This window comes from Antechinus flavipes, chromosome 2 (assembly GCF_016432865.1).
Source record: "Antechinus flavipes isolate AdamAnt ecotype Samford, QLD, Australia chromosome 2, AdamAnt_v2, whole genome shotgun sequence".
Classification (NCBI taxonomy): domain Eukaryota; kingdom Metazoa; phylum Chordata; class Mammalia; order Dasyuromorphia; family Dasyuridae; genus Antechinus; species Antechinus flavipes.
The window spans coordinates 81,098,822-81,115,151 of record NC_067399.1 but is presented as its reverse complement, the minus strand read 5'-3'; the positions used below and the strand labels follow the sequence as shown (position 1 = coordinate 81,115,151).

General features: G+C 35.4%; 1 long non-coding RNA gene across 1 annotated transcript; it reads right to left on the bottom strand.

Moving 5' to 3' along the window:
- Positions 1–2,235: 2,235 nt before the first annotated feature.
- Positions 2,236–15,520, bottom strand: LOC127547987 (uncharacterized). The gene is made up of 5 exons (XR_007950299.1): positions 15,439–15,520; positions 10,333–10,444; positions 8,664–8,726; positions 4,169–4,300; positions 2,236–3,751 (listed from the first exon to the last, which is right to left on the bottom strand). It is a non-coding gene; the product is annotated as an uncharacterized LOC127547987 (long non-coding RNA).
- Positions 15,521–16,330: the final 810 nt, after the last annotated feature.

Sequence of the window (16,330 nt, the reverse complement as noted above, 5' to 3'; positions counted from 1 at the left end):
GGATTGAAAGTGTGTTTAGGGGATAGGAAATGACTGTTTTCTAGCTCTTATTCCCAGTACATGAAAAAATAATGGGATAATAATGCTAATAATAACCCAGAAACTGTATTTATGGTGCTTGCATAACTGCTTCCTCATAAATGACAAGAAGTGAGGGTAGATGAATTTAATCTTAGATATTAGATTAAAAAGATGAAGGTCTCCCATCCTGGTAGAAGGGAAATAATGACTACAGTGAACAAATAAAGCAGGATATTGGAAGAAGAACAATGCAATACCCTTTTAAAATTAATAACCACAAACAAAGCTGATCACAATGTACTTGTCTAGGATGGTTTTTTGGCCTTCAAAAGCACAATAAAGCCTCATAGCTCTTAAAATTCATCAGAGACTTCCATAGATGTTTCCAGTTAAACCTCATTGTCTTCCTTTTAAGACCTTCCCATAAACAGGCCAAATGAAAGGTTCTATTGCTTTCAGTATTGGCTGGCTTATCAAATTCTTCCTCAAAGCCCAGTTAATCCAAGCATCAGGCTTCTGGACAAGAGACTGCATGGATGAGGTACGCAGTTAGGGTAGACAACCCTAGGGTTCCTTGAAATGCAACAATCTATGAGTTCCTACACTCTTATGCTTTCTTGAGTTACTCTATTTGTATTTTGTAGCTTTTTTCAACTCCATTTAGTCTCTTGTGTCAGTTGTCTGTTGTATCTGCTGTCTCTCTACCTGCCTATTTCTGATACCAGCTTTTAAATGAGACTATGTAATTTAATGTAGACTGCATTAAAGAGAGTAATGTTTGTGAAAACCGAAAACATAGGGAGGGATCAAGTTGTTTAAGAGCTTTGAATGCCAAACAAATGAATTTATATTTGATCCTAGAAACACTGTGGAATATGTCTAGAGACTAACGGGAAAACACTGGAGTTTGTTGAATAGGGGACAACATACTCAAACCTACTTAAAAAAATCTCTTTGGGTGGATTGGAATGAGAAGGATGAGACAAAGGAAGAAGCAAATCAGAAGGTTGTTGCAATTGGGTGAGAGTTGATGAGGAATTGAGCCAGAGTAGTAACTGTGTGAATACAATAAAGGAAACATATCAGAGGAATGTTTTAAGGTAGAAATGATATTTGGCAACTGCTTGTATATCAAGGAGGGGTGCAGAATTGAGGATGATACTAAGTTGTAAACTTTGGTAATTGAGAAGATGGTGGTACAATAGAAAATTTCAAAAGAGCTTCTTATGTGGCTACTTTCCTTCTTGTAACTTTTTTGTGTAACTTCCCTTCCCACTGATGCTGTATTTGTTTCTAAGAGAGTATACCCTAAGACAACAAGGATACATTGGATGCCCATTTGAAGATATATTATAGTAGGGAATCTGTCTCTGGTGCACATTGGATTAAATGGTCACTGGGGTGCTTTGAAATCCTAAAATTCTGTAATCTATTCCTTCTCAAATCTATCATGAATTTCTCTCCAAATATCCCCTCTTATCCTCTTCACTTGAGAAGAAAGAGTTAATCAGTTCACAAGACTAAACAGCAATGAATAATATTTAGCTCAGTCCAAATGAGGCAAGTATATCCAAACACAGTGAATTATTTGGTCTAAGACATGTTTTCTCTCAGCAAAATATGTGTCTACACTTACTGAGGGATGAGAGGCCATGAGCTGGACCTAAGAAGGGATATCCCTAGTGTCTGGTCTGCACCAAGAATAGAGAGATTTGCCAGATGACATGAAACTCCTGTTTTTAACTTCTTCACTCAGGCCAAATTATCCTAATAACAATAGTTAAAATTTATAAATCAAAACGAGAGGATATTTGTAAAGTACTTAGCATTGTGCCCAGCACACATTGGGTATTTAACAGTTGTTTGTTTTCTCTTCCCCCTCTTCCCACCCTAGTGCATAGAGTGCTGGGTTTGGAGTCGGAAAGACTCATCTTCCTTAATTCAAATCTGATCTCTGACATTTTCAAGCTATGTAACTCTGGGCAAGTCACTCAATTCTATTCACCTCTATGTCCTCATCTAAAAAATAAGCTGAAGAAGGAAATGTCAAATCACTCCAGTGTCTTTGCAAAGAAAACCCCATTTGTGGGATCATAAAGAGTCAGGTATGGTTGAAAAGCGATTGAACCCATACCTGATAGTTGAGTATGAAAATAAAGATCAGAATTAGCATTGGTCATGTCATATTTGGAAGAATGAATTGGAGGAAAAAAGTTGGCCAATAAACATTTATTAAGCATTTTACTCTGTGCTACATGGAGAAAGTGAGGTAACTCAGAGGGTAGAGCACTGGGTCTAGAGTAGGGAAGAGCTGAATTCAAATCAAGTTTTGGACATCTAATAGCTGTGTGATCCTGGGTAAGTCACTTAAACTGTGTTTGCCTTAATCCATTGCAGAAGGAAATGCCAAATCACACTATCTTCCCAAGAAAACCCCATGGATAGCAACTCCATATTACAGTGCACAGCTGGGACAGGCGCACACAGATAAATGACTGAACAACAAATGGATCAGCTACTCTGCTAAGCAGTGAGGATATAAAAAAAAGGAAAGATAGTCCCTATCCTCTAGGAGCTTCCAATCTAAAGCTTTCATGTTTTTGTTTTTGTTTTCATTCATTCATTGCCTCAAAGATAGAATTCCTCAGAGCCCAGTCAAGGGAGCTCACCAGAAGAAGCCTTGCAGATCCCAGGCTCAGGGTTTCTATTTTTACTGAAAAAGTGTTCTACTACTATGAGGAATTGACTAAGTGAAGGTGTCTAATGGGAATATAGCCTTAAACTATTCTTTCATTGTGACTTGAGACTTTATAATAACAAATAGAACTATAGCTAAAAAGTTGCAGGTGTTGTTCCCTCTTATTTCCCACCACTTCTTAATTAGCATTTAAATACTTCTTTTAAAGGTGATGATGGCTTTAAATTCTATATCTGCTTGTATATCAATTCTCTAGGGAAACTTAAATTAAGAGCTTATTATTATTGATTTACCCATTTTTTTTGTTTCTGAGTTAGAATTCTTCCATTAGAATATGTCTGGACTCCCCCAAAAGTAATGGGAGAAAAATCCAGCCTTTTCTGGGGGTGGGCACTTTGCAGGCTATTTAACTTGGTTTTTACAGTTTATGCTTTGTACTTCCTTGACTGACAAACCCCTTGTCAGAGAAAAGATGCCTTTTCTCACAGATTGTAATAAACCTCTTTTTACTTTTTCTTACTCTGGTAGTTTTTGTGCATAATTCTGTCCCACCACACTATCACAGAACCCCAGAAGAGGAGTGGCTAGAACAGAGGAGCCAGTGATAAATATCATTTTCTACTAGTGGGTTATTGTGTAGGCAGTTCCTGAGAGAGATAAGAGGATATTGAGGTCCATATTCCAGAATTTTGGAGCACATGTGTTCTCTATGGATGTCTGCTCTGGTTCTCTAAGTTTGTGCTCATTCCCTGCACTGTTGGAGGGTATGTCTGTGGTCTATAGGTGGAATTTTATATTGTTTTTATTCTTGTTTTGTCTTCTGTTTAGTACATATTTTTGATTAAAAGTTAACAGATCTGGCTGGCTGATTTGTTAAATGAAAAGCTCAGAATCTAGAGCATACAGTAGCAGACTTGCATTTCTCTCCTTCTTCCTCCAATCCCACAACCAGAGTGAATCGTAGCTTTGAATTCCCCATATAAAAACTCTTAGCCTGCCAGCATCAGGACAGGTTGGGAATGAATGTCAGCCCTGAAAGAGAGAAAAAGAGGGTTAGTTACCATGTCTACAAAGCAGACATATCTCTATTGTGATACTAAAAAGAGGGGAAAAAATTAACTCTCTGTTTTCAGGATGTCTCTAAGATCATGTTGCTTCTACTCTGAACTCAGACTTCTTCCCCAGCCTGCTCTGGGATCAGAGATTTGGGGGAATGCAGATGGACAATCCCTTGTATATCACTAATTGTGATATCTGAGATAGAAAACCAAACAGACACCTGTGAGTAAAAACCTGTCTCTATTTAAAAACAAACAAAACATCATCTTTGACTATATTGATATAAGTGTGGGAACTGATTAACTAAACAATCCATTCAGTCAATTTTACTTTACCTGGATTTTGGTTCTCTCATTACTAAACAAAGGGTATAAAACCAGACTTTCTTACCTCACATGTTTGTTGTGAAAATATTGTTGTGACATTGTTTGTAATGTCAAAATCTTAGGGGAAATCCTGAGAAGTTGGTGGGATGTAAGGTTTCCTTGGGACAGCTTCTTCTCAACACTAAGAATAATTGGACTGAAAAAAAAAACCCAACACAAAACAAAATTAAGAGTAAGGTTTACCAATAACCAAAAATAAGCAAACACTTTATTAAGGGAACCTGCACAAGATAATTCTTATACAAAAAAAGTTGAAGCCCAATTCACCAGCTTCCAGAGCTTAGTGCTGGCTCTCTACCCCTTATAGAAGAGACCCTATAACTCTTGTGGCCACTGCAATTTGGAGTGTCAGTTTTTTGATTTTGTTGGGGTTTTGTGAGATAATTGGGGTTAAATGACTTGACCAGGGTCATACAGTTAGTAAGTGTCTGAGGACAGATTTAAACTCAGGTTTTCCTAATTCCAGGAAAACCTTTTGTTTAGCTCTGTTCCCTTGATTACTTCTGAAGTCTATAAATTGATTTAGATTATATTGTCATTTTTATGATATTGGCACAGCACAATAATGATTCATTATAAATGAATAAATATATTCATTTAATTATGTGTGTCTTCTTTAGGTGTGTTTATATAAATCTAATATTTCCCATTTGAATCAGTCTAGAATTTAGCTCTATTCACTGTGCCACTTAGATATCCAAGGTGTAGGTACCTACCAAACCTGAATATGTGTTACAATTTGGGGCACCAGAATTTTTGAATCAAGCCCTAAGAGTGTTATTGAGGGTAAGTTGAGGTCTGCAAATCAGACAAGCTATGAGTGCCTTCCAAAAAGGAAAAGGATAGCTATGGAAAAGTGTGAATTTTGTACAATAAAGGAGATCAGGAAGAATACCAGAAAGTCACCAATGATTGAAAGGAATTTATATAGTCACACTAACTGAAAGATGGCAGAATCATTACTTTTTGCAAACCACTTCAACCCCAAAACCTCAAAGGAAGGAATTACATTCCAACTGTAAATCAATGACAACTGACTTCATAAATAAAACCTCTCTCCCTACAAGGAAAATCTTTTTGAGTTAACACTGGAGAACTTAATATTTAGAAGTCTTACTCAACATCCCTACCCCCACAAAATTCATGTTCTTAATACAGTGAGCACAGACTGAGATCCCCATAGCAACAATATTTCCTAAACCCCACCCTAGACCTCACAAGAAATGGCAGACACTGTGTCCAGCCACTTGAAAGAGAGGAAAAATGAATATAGTGGAACTGGGTAGGGTGTGAAAACACACAATACTGTATGTGTACATTGTTTATAATGTTAAAGCCTTAGGGTAAATTTTAGGAGATTAGTAAAGGCAAAGGTTTCCTTAGAGTAGCTTTTTTCCAACATATAGAATAATTCAACTAAGTAAAAACAAAACAAAACAAAAATCAGTGGAATGTTCAGAGTACATATTAGAAGGGAGTAGAATATTTGGCCTGATGGAAAAAGGGCTAGGAAACCAGTTAAGGTCAGACCTTATCCCTTGAAGTTACTCTGGGAAGGGGCCCAGTCTAAGGCAACTCTCATATCTCTTGATTTGAAGCAGAGGCTGCCCAGAAACCCTGTTATTGGGGTCTGTACACCATTGGTAAGGGCATTGGAAGTGATGACTGAACATCCAATAACAGGGAATATAAAAGTAAAGCTAAAGTACCAACATATGAAAAAGAACCAAGAGATAAAATTCTAAAATAAAAAGCAAACCAAAACAAGAATGAATAAAATGTCACAGAAACCAAAACATGTTGAATAAATATAATATGAAGGAAAGTAAATCAGTCTATTATCTAATGAGTGGCAGAATCCTGTGGATTCCCAAATTCTAGACTGATTCAAATGAGAAATATTAGATTTATATAAACACACCTAAAGAAGACACACATAATTAAATGAATATATACTAATCATGATTGTGCTGTGCCAATATCATAAAAATGACAATATTATCTAAATTAATTTATAGATTTCAGAAGTAATCAAAAGAACAGAGCTAAACAAAATAACATATTTAGAAAAGCAAAATATCAATGTGAAGGGAACTAATAAGAAAATTTATCATTTAGAATTTTAAGACAATATTAAATTCTAAAATAATCCAAATTATTGGGTAATAAATTTTTAAAAAATTAAATAGATTAGTGGAATAGATTATATAAGAAAGAAACAGAAGTAAATGAAAATAGTAGTCCAGGGTTTGAAAAACAAACAAACTATATATATATATATATATATATATTACTGAAAGTATTCTCTTTTGACAAAAACTTCAGGGAAAACTGGCAAGCAATCTGCCAGAATTTGGGATTAGAAATATTATATCATATACCAAAATGAATATTCAAACTGAATATGATTTTAAAAAAAGTTAGAAACAAGCAAGGTACAGAGAGAACTTGGCTTAATAAGAGAGAGAGATCATTAAAGATTAAAAAAGGACAATTTTGATTACATAAAATAAAAAAGCTTTTGCACATATAAAATCAATGAAAATAGAATTGGAAGAGAAGTAGTAGAACAGGAAAATATTTGTATTTAATATTATAGATAAAATCTGAAACTCAAAATTATTATTATGAATGAAAATAGTAGTGATGGATAGATTTAAAAGATTAGATCTGGTAGAGTGCCTAAAGAATCATGAAGGTCACAATATTGTACAGGAGGCAACAAAAAAGAACATTACAAAGAAAAAGAAGATCAAGGAAGCAAACGACTGTCTAATGAGGCTTTACAAGTAAGTGAGAAAAGGAGAAAAGCAAAGGTATACCCAATTAAAATGAGAATTCCAGACAATAGAAAGGAGAAAGTTTTCTTATAGGAGCAATGCAGAAACAAAAGAAAACAATGCAATGGGGAAAATAAATTATCTCTTCAAGAAAACAGAGACATTAAGGGAACATTTCATGCAAAAATGGACATGAAGACAAAAATGATAGGAGTTTAAACAGAGAGTTTTGGGGTTTGGATTTGTTTTTTAAACAGGAAAGAATATAGAGGATAACTATATCAGAAAGATCGGTGATGTTACTGATAACTATGATAATTACTGATCTAGAGCCAGACATCCTGGACAATGAAGTCAAATGGGCCTTAGGTTAGATTGCTAACAGTAAGGATAGTGGATGGGACAGAACTGAACTGAACTATGTAAAATCCTAAAATCTGATGCAGTTCAAAAGATGTGCTGTATTCAATATACTAGTAAATTTGAATAACTTAACAATGGCCACTGGATTGAAAAGATCAGTTTACATCCAATTATAATGAAGGGCAATGCCAAAGGATATTCAAATTACCAAGCAATTGCACTCATTTCACATGACTTCATAGTTATTCTTATTGTTCTGCAAATTTGGCTTCAGCAATATGTGAACAATATGAATTACCAGAAGAGCAGACTCATTTTTGAAGAGGAAGAAGAACTAGAGATCGAAATGTCAAATTTTCTGGACTATGGAAAAAATGGGAATTAAAAAAAAAGTCTCCTTTTGATTCATTGATTACACTACAATCTTTGATTATGCAGATCACAACAAAAGGGGATTAAATATTCAGAAAGATGGGAATACTAGATCAACTTACTTTTCTCCTGAAGAACATGTATGTGGGCCAAGAAGCAACAGTTAAAACCACATATAGAACAACTGACTGGCTTAAGATTGGGAAGGGATTATCACAAAGCTGTATGTTGTCACTTTATTTATTTGATTTATATTTAGAGTACATAATAGTATACTATGGTGAGTACAAGGAGTTCTCAGAAATTTGGAAAGGTATCTATGAAGTGATGCAGAATAAAATAAACAGAATCAAGAGAATAATATGTACAATAAACACAATACCAATGAACAAATCACCAAAAGGAAATTGAATTCTGAGTAATGAAAAAGCCATTGATGGTTCTGAACATTTACTTCCTCTCTTATACCAGAGTGTGTGTGTTAAAAGGACTACTAGGACAGAATTCCACATACATTGCTAGACAAGATTTTTGCTTCAGATATCTTTAACTAATTGTCTGTTTGCTTTTGTCACAAGAAAGGGTTCAAATGTGGGGGTGGAAAGAAGACAATTTTGATTAAAAACAAAAAGAATTAATAAAACATTTTTTAAACCTTAAAGTACTATGTAAGTATAAGCTATTATTATGAAATACCAACATAGTTTCAATATTACCTAAATTCTTTTCAGAGTAAAGGCAGAGAAATGAATGCCAATTGTAAAAGGGAAAAAAAAAAAAAAGATCTTTCAGTAGTCCAGAGTGAAGGACTTATTAGATATCTAACTCTATGCTACAAATATCATAAATTCTGGCATGAAAATTTTTGAAAAAAGAGAAAAGTACTTTGCATTCCTTTAAATAAAAAAAATAAAATGACAAGTGTGACTAATATCTTTTACAATAGAATTCTTCAAAGGAGATTTTGATGAATTTATTACTTACTTTTCCTTCCTTCCTTCCTTCTTTTCTTCCTTTCTTTTCTCTCTGTTTTTCTTTCTTCCTTTTCTTTGCAAATGTACATAATAACATAATAAGCATTTAATAAATTTTTCACTAATTGCTGTAAAATGAACTATTCCTATATGAAATCATTATTATGTTCTAATGGTATATGAAAACATTGCATCAAGATTTTTAAAAATATATTCTTGTTTAAAGTAGGGTAGGAACATTTTTTTTTTTTTACCCTTGCAACCCTTAGAATCTATCATGAGCTAAAACAAATATTTTTAAGCAAAGCTAGCACTCAAGGATTGTGTTTGTCTGTTCATGGACATATTATTATGTTTAAATTGGGCAAGAATTATGTTTATATGTGCATGCAATATATGCATATGTATTTATATACATATTTATATACACATACCTAAATCTGTATCTATATACATGATATACATTTGTATATGCCTTTATGCTCACATGCATACACACATACATATACATATACTTATACAAAGATATATGTAGATGCCCACACACATAGACACATCATCCTATCTGAGAGATAAGCTGTGCTCAGACTACAAGAGCAGCAAATGAAAGCATATATGCATTATGTAAATACATATATAATATATGTGAGCAGCTATGTAGTACAGTGAATAGAGTATTGGTCCTGGAGTCCTGAGTTCACTTCTGGCCCCAGACATTTACTAGCTATGTGAACTTGGGTGTTGTTTTATCCTAGTTGCCTCAGTTTCCTCATCTGTAAAATGATCTGGAGAAGGAAATTACATACCACTCTAGCATTTTTGCCAAGAAACTCTAAAATGGGATCATAAAGACTCAGACTTGACTGACACTACTAAGCAACAATATATATATAAAACATATGCATATTTATTTATCTATGGTATGGTTCTAAATTCAACTAATTAGCCAATCTTAGAGAAGTTACTTCATTTTTCTAGGAGTCAGTTTATTCCTCTGTAATATTTTTCCTTTTTTGGTCCAGTCACGTCCAATTCTCTGTAACCCTATTTGAGATTTTTCTTGGCAAAATTACTAGAGTGATTTGCCCTTTCCTTCTCCAGCCTATTGTACAGATGAGGAAACTGAGGCAAATAGAGTTGTGACTTGCTCAGGATCACACACAGCTCGTAAGTGTCTGAGGCTGGATTTGAACTTAGGAAGAAGAGTCTTTCTGATTCCAAACCCAGCTCTATGGTGGCACCCCCCCATCGCCTTTTGCACTGATGCAACCTAGTTGACCTTTATGTTATCTTCCAGGCCTTGAATTCTGCAGATGTTAATCTTTTTTTTTCCCTTTAATGACTCTGAGTATCTCTAAGACAGCAAGTTGTTATCAGATGAGAAATGTGAATCACTTCCAGGAAGAAGGAAATGTGGAGACCTCTTTTAAAGACTCCTACAAAACAGGAGCAGGGGAGGAACTGAAATTTCTCTTACAGCTCTTCTGCTGGGATTTACAAGCTGGGTCTGAAAGTCTGTGTGATCTCAAGTACAAAGAACTTAAGAACAGAACGGAGACTGTGTCCAAAGCCACATATTAGACACAGCACCTCATGAGCTCACTCAGAGCTGCAGCTGTCACAAGTCACAATTCACTTGGTCATCAGGGAAGCCACAATAGGATGGGCTCAGTACTAACCTCAGGTCTTGAAGGGCACATTTCTGGGCATCTAGAAGAATTTCCATTTGTGCAGAAATGGCCACCGTGGCATTCTTTGCAGACTGTGGTCTAAAATTCAGGACTATAGGAACTAGAAATAAAGCAAATGAAACTGTGGGCCTTAATATTATTGCTCTATATACAGGTGTTCCTGCTTCTCAGATATTTATCCTTCCTACATTTATTTCTTAGCAACTTGATGTTCCTTCCTAACTTTTTCTAATTGCAGTTCATCAAAAAACCCCAAATTAATTTTTAATTATTTCTATTAAATATTGTCTTGTACCTTTGCCTGGGTGTTCTATCCTGGGCCTTCTTACACTTTTTCTACTTTCTATCCCTTTTCTCCCAAGAAATTTTGAGGTGACCTGGGCATATAGGTACATAAAATAGGTATATAGATCACACATTTACTGATAATAAACCGCAAGGAAACTTATTTTAAAGCAATTCTTTGGTATTCATATAATTTAAGCATTTATTAAAGACAAAAGCAGATTTGTATAGTAAGGATATAGATATGCTTGTTTATTTTTATATAATTAAATCTTGGCAGAATATTTGATGCTCCAAGATGTAGAACATTCAGAAACCTTTTACTGTTGCCAAATTTTTCATGAACCCTCACATTCAGTTATGTGACTACCATATGGAGTTGTACCCCACAGTTTAAAAAGCTTTGTTATAGGGGTCCTCAAACTATGGCCCTCGGGCCAGATGCGGCAGCTGAGGAAGTTTATCCCCCTCACCCAGGGCTATGAAGTTTTTTTATTTAAAGGCCCACAAAACAAAATTTTTGTTTTTACTATAGTCCGGCCCTCCAACAGTATGAGGGACAGTGAACTGGCCCCCTATTTAAAAAGTTTGAGGACCCCTGTATAGCCTATTGAGATCTCTAAATCCTGTCTGCACCATCCAACATGTTAGCTATCCCTCTGAATTTGATATCATCTGCAAATTGGATAGGCATTCCATCTGTACCTTTATCTAAGTCATAGATTTAAAATATATACATTAAATAACACAGAGCCAATCTCAAGCGTACTAGAGACCAAGTTGCCATTAAATCATTAACAACTACATTTTGTTTCCAGTAATTTTTCCAAACCCTTCTAGCTGTACTAATGACTACTGTACTCCTTTCCATCTAGTTGATGAGAAGAATATGTTGTCAAATTCTTTGCTAAAATCCAGGTAAGCCACATCCCAAGATATGCCCTCCCCTTCCACCTACTAATCCAGTGATCTTGTCAAATTAGAAAATGGGTCTAGTTAGGCATGATTTATGTTTGTTGGTGACTCATCAACCGTGTGTGTGTGTGTGTGTGTGTGTGTGTGTGTGTGTGTGTGTGTGATCTTTCTAAAGAGATTAAGGGCATAGGTCCCCAAACCTTTTAATAATAGAGTTTGGAACTTTGCCAGGAATTTTAATCAACCTCTCTAATCCATATTTTGTCAACTATTCTTATCTCTATTTTTGAACAATAGAACATTTGCCCTTTTTCCATCCTGCAACAACTTTCTCATTTTTCAGTCTTAAAAAATGGTTCAGCTTTCCTACCCACTAACTCTGGGATGAAGTTGGGTGACCTGATCTCCACAGGGGCTAATTTAAGAAGGGTTACCTTGTTCGTTGTATACCCAGAGCCTAATACATTGACTGGAGCAAAACAAAGAGATTGGCTCTAGACACTTAGTAAATGATAGTTGATTGATTAAAGACAATGCTCTGAACTCTTACTATCAATTCCCATTTAGTAATTGTCGGTCTTCTCCTTCCAGTTCAAAGCTTGTTCTCATTAGTAGGGAGAACAGAAGCCTAATAAGATTTGAGTAGTATCATTTTCTGTTGTCATCATTCCATCTCTTCTAAGCAGAATGAGATATTATACCTTCTTAAATCACCTCCTCTTTCTCTATGTCTTTAACAACAACAACAAAAAACCCACTTTCTCCCCTCCCACACACACACTCTCCTTAGTTTCCTTGTTTAATTTTAGCTTTTTTCTTTTGGCTTTTAGCATATTTTTTCCATTTTCTTTTTAGTTTTTTAAAAATCTATCTTGGCCTAAATGCTCCATATGAATATCAGGTGTTTTGGACAACACCCCCTTTTCTTTCTGAGACAATTTGTCTTGGTATCTTCAGGATTTTATTCCTAAGAGCTTCTCATACTTCTTAAGCTATTTTCTCATTTAAAATTTTAGGCTGTGGAATTCTTCCTATTCTTTCTTTAAACTCATTGAAATCTACTCTAAAAATCTGGGGTTCATTTAAAAAATTCATTATCCATTTTAATAACTAGTTCAAATACATATCAGAAATAATTGGAAATTTTGCATTTTATATTTCATTTTGATAGGAGAAAGGAAGGAAGGAAAGAAAAAAGGAAGGAAAGAAGGAAGGAAAGGAAGGAAGGAAAAGAAGGAAGAAGAGGAAGAAAAAAAGAAAGTGAATTTGTACCAATGGATAAAACACAAACAATGCTAAAATGATACTTTTTGACCAAATGATTGAACCAGAGATCCTCAAACTAGGCCCGTGGGCCAGATACAGCAGCTGAAGATGTTTATCCCCCTCACCCAGGGCTATGAAGGTTCTTTATTTAAAGGCCCACAAAACAAAGTTTTTGTTTTTACTACAGTCCAGCCCTCCAACAGTCTGAGGGACAGTGAACTGGCCCCCTATTTAAAAAGTTTGAGGACCCCTGACTCAAAAGATGAGGACAATCATAGTTACTTCTATCACCTTGGTATTTGTGTATGGCATTATAGTCTATTAAATACTATCCTATTCATGAGATCATTTTCAAGTAATCATAGGATGTTAAAGAGTAAGAAATTTAAGTTATCTAGGTCAAACCTCATACTTTACAGAGGAGGAAACTGAGTTCTTAAGAGAGAAAGTCACTAAATATGTATTAACTCAATCTTCTCCTAGTTACTGTGTCCTTTATTTGCAACCTTTTTTCACAGTATTATTAGTCAGAGATCTTTTGTGAGATACAAGATATGATTTGAAAGAATTTGTTATCTCACATTACATTATTTGTGACACGAAGAAAAAAGACTGGATTTAAAGCCGAAGAAATCTGTCCTATTAATTATGACTTGTTTCAAATTGGGCAAGAAACAAATTCCCAGGGCCTCAGTTTCTCTAACTGTAAAATGAAGTCTAGGATTAGAAGAAATCTAAGGTTTGTTTCAGTTCTAAATCTATGACCTTTACTATGTTTAGGGGTCAAATATTTCCAAGGTCCTATATTTTAGCCAAAAATAAGAATCCATGGGTGACATCAACTAGAGAATGGATAAATTGTGATACATTGACACAATGGAATATTATTTCACTCAAGAAATAATGAATAGGATTATTTTTGTGTGTGTGCAAAGGATTTTTTAAAAAAATTATGCTTGCACACTTTCAGAAGGTCATCAACTCCCTTGGGTTTTATGCTTTAGGGAAGGGAGTAGAAAGGAAAATAAGCAGATCCCAGGATTTGTGCTGGGCAGATTGCCCAGGTTTTGTAGTTCATAAGGACTGACCAGAACACTTATCCAGAGCCCCGCTCCCACTTCCCCACTCAAGACCTGCCCGGGTCACCTATCAACCAGCCCAGACACACTTGTGGATCAAGGACACTGCATAAGCTATATATAGCAAAAGGTAGTTTGTGAGCTTGGTCAGATACCCCTTAAGTCATAGGGGCAAGCAGATTTCAGAGACAGGGAAAGCAGAAGCATGGGAAAACAGACATGAACTGATGCAGAATAAAGTAAGGAGAATCAGGAAAATTATATACACAATGACTAAAGCAATATAAATAGAAAGAAAAACAAAAACAACACAAATAGAACCTTTTATAATTATTGTGTAACCCCTATCCAAAAGCCCATGGGTATGTGACTTTCTCCATATTGGTAGAGATGAAAGTTCTACTTTATAAAAGAAGTGAGGCAAAGCTGATGTGACATGAGAGACCTCCAGCCTTTGCCAGTCTCTTTGGGGATTCTCCATGCAAACTTTAAGAAAGAAGATAGAAAGGATCAACCTCACTTCAATAGCATGAGAAGTACATGAGAAGAGCAGTTAGTCTCTATCATGCACCCTATTTTTAGCTTACCACTCCATAGATACAGAAATTTCCTTTTGGATAAGATCAAGGATAATTTCAGTTAGTTGAGCTCCCAATGAGAGAGCTCCTTCTCTCTGGATTGTCTAGTATATATTCTCTTATGTATACCTTTACTATTTCTAGTTTGCTAATAATTGGATGAATGGTTTTCTTTGCTGCTCTCTATTTTTGTTCATTAAGGTCAAATCCTGAATATAGGGCTTGGACCACTATCCCCCCATCCCTCCTTTCTTCCCAAATGACAAAGTGATCAGAAGTTATCTCAATCCAAATCCTTTCCTCTAGACTAATAATATTCAAGGGAGCAGAAACATATAATTCTAGCCTAATCTCTTTGAGGAGACTTATGACCTGCAGCACCAACTTTCTGCTTCTCCATGGAAGGAATGGGAATCTCTGGGGCAGCAAGGGTAGCGCAGTAGATACCAGCTCCCTCAAATCAGGAGGACTTGAGTTCAGATATGGCTTCAGACACAACATACTAGTTGTATGACCTTAGGCAAGTCACTTAATCTCAAAAAAAAAAAAAAAAAAAAAAGGAATGAAAGTCTCCCTTTGAGAAGGATAAAGGAGAAGTGAGAGATGTCTATCCTCCCTCCCTTCAAGCATATAAGGACAGGGTCCCAGCTGCAAATATACCTCTCTACACTCATGGGGGCCGCTCCTTTGTTATAATAAATAACAAAGTTGGTCCCAAAGAAAAGATAAGATAAGAAAATGTATCTTTCTTCAGTGGGCTGCTGATAAATGGTAACCACTGGCTCTCCCTCCTTATAAAAAGTGTATCCAACACACTTTTAAGTTTAAATTACATCATTAATATATATTCTTTATCACTTTCTTAAATCTAGACATCAAAAATCAAAAATTTTTCTGATTTCCAGACATCAATAAAATCATAAATTAAGCTCCAATTTGTAGTATTTTCAGAACTCCAGGTAAATACTCACCCTGAAAATTTAACACTCAGCTCTCAGGAACCTCTACAGCTGGCTCTAGAACATCTCTACCCTCTTTCCCCCTTCCTTTTTTTTTTTTTTTTGCACCAGTGAAGGATTATGGGTATGAAATATTACAAACACACACATAGAATTTCTCAATTCAATATGTTGGTTAGTTTTGATGAACTGTTTTGTTTTTTCTCTTCCCTTTTTTCTCTGTTATGATGAATAGCTTGCAGAGTAGGGGAAGGGAGGGCTCTAAAGATGATTTTTGAAACCAAAGATATCAGTAGAAATTTTTTAACAACTCCATGGGCCACATTCCATCTGACAGCAGACACCTACTATTTGTCAAGGTATAGCTGTGTGGTTTTTGTCATTCTTTTCCAACTATTCCCTGAAATCATCTATGCCTAAGTGACTTAATCCATCACAATTCTCCTTTCCAGATGAGGAAACTGGAGGAGAGAAATGAAGTGAAATTTCACTAGGGTCAGAGTTGATCAAGTAGCAGAGTGGAGCTCCAAGTCCAACACATGTTTTCATTTCACTCTGTCTAAAGAATGGAACAGGAGTCTTTTGGCAGAGAAGGGGGAGCCTTTGGACAATGTGCCTGGGGCTAAGTTCAATTTTTGCATTGATTTTTAAAAGTCACTCTCTTCCCAGAGCCTGACTCCCATCTAGAACAACACACACGGTCTTGTCGGAAAACTTTATGTTCTTCTCATTACCATTGACTTATTGAATTTATTTCTGTATTATTCTGGCATTCATTTCATATTATTCTATATTTCCATATTATTCGGTATTTCTGTATCCTGTATTATTTCTATAGTCTTCTGTTTTTCAATATCAGTCTTATCTTCCCTACCAGGTACTTCCTCTTCATTTTTGAATTTTC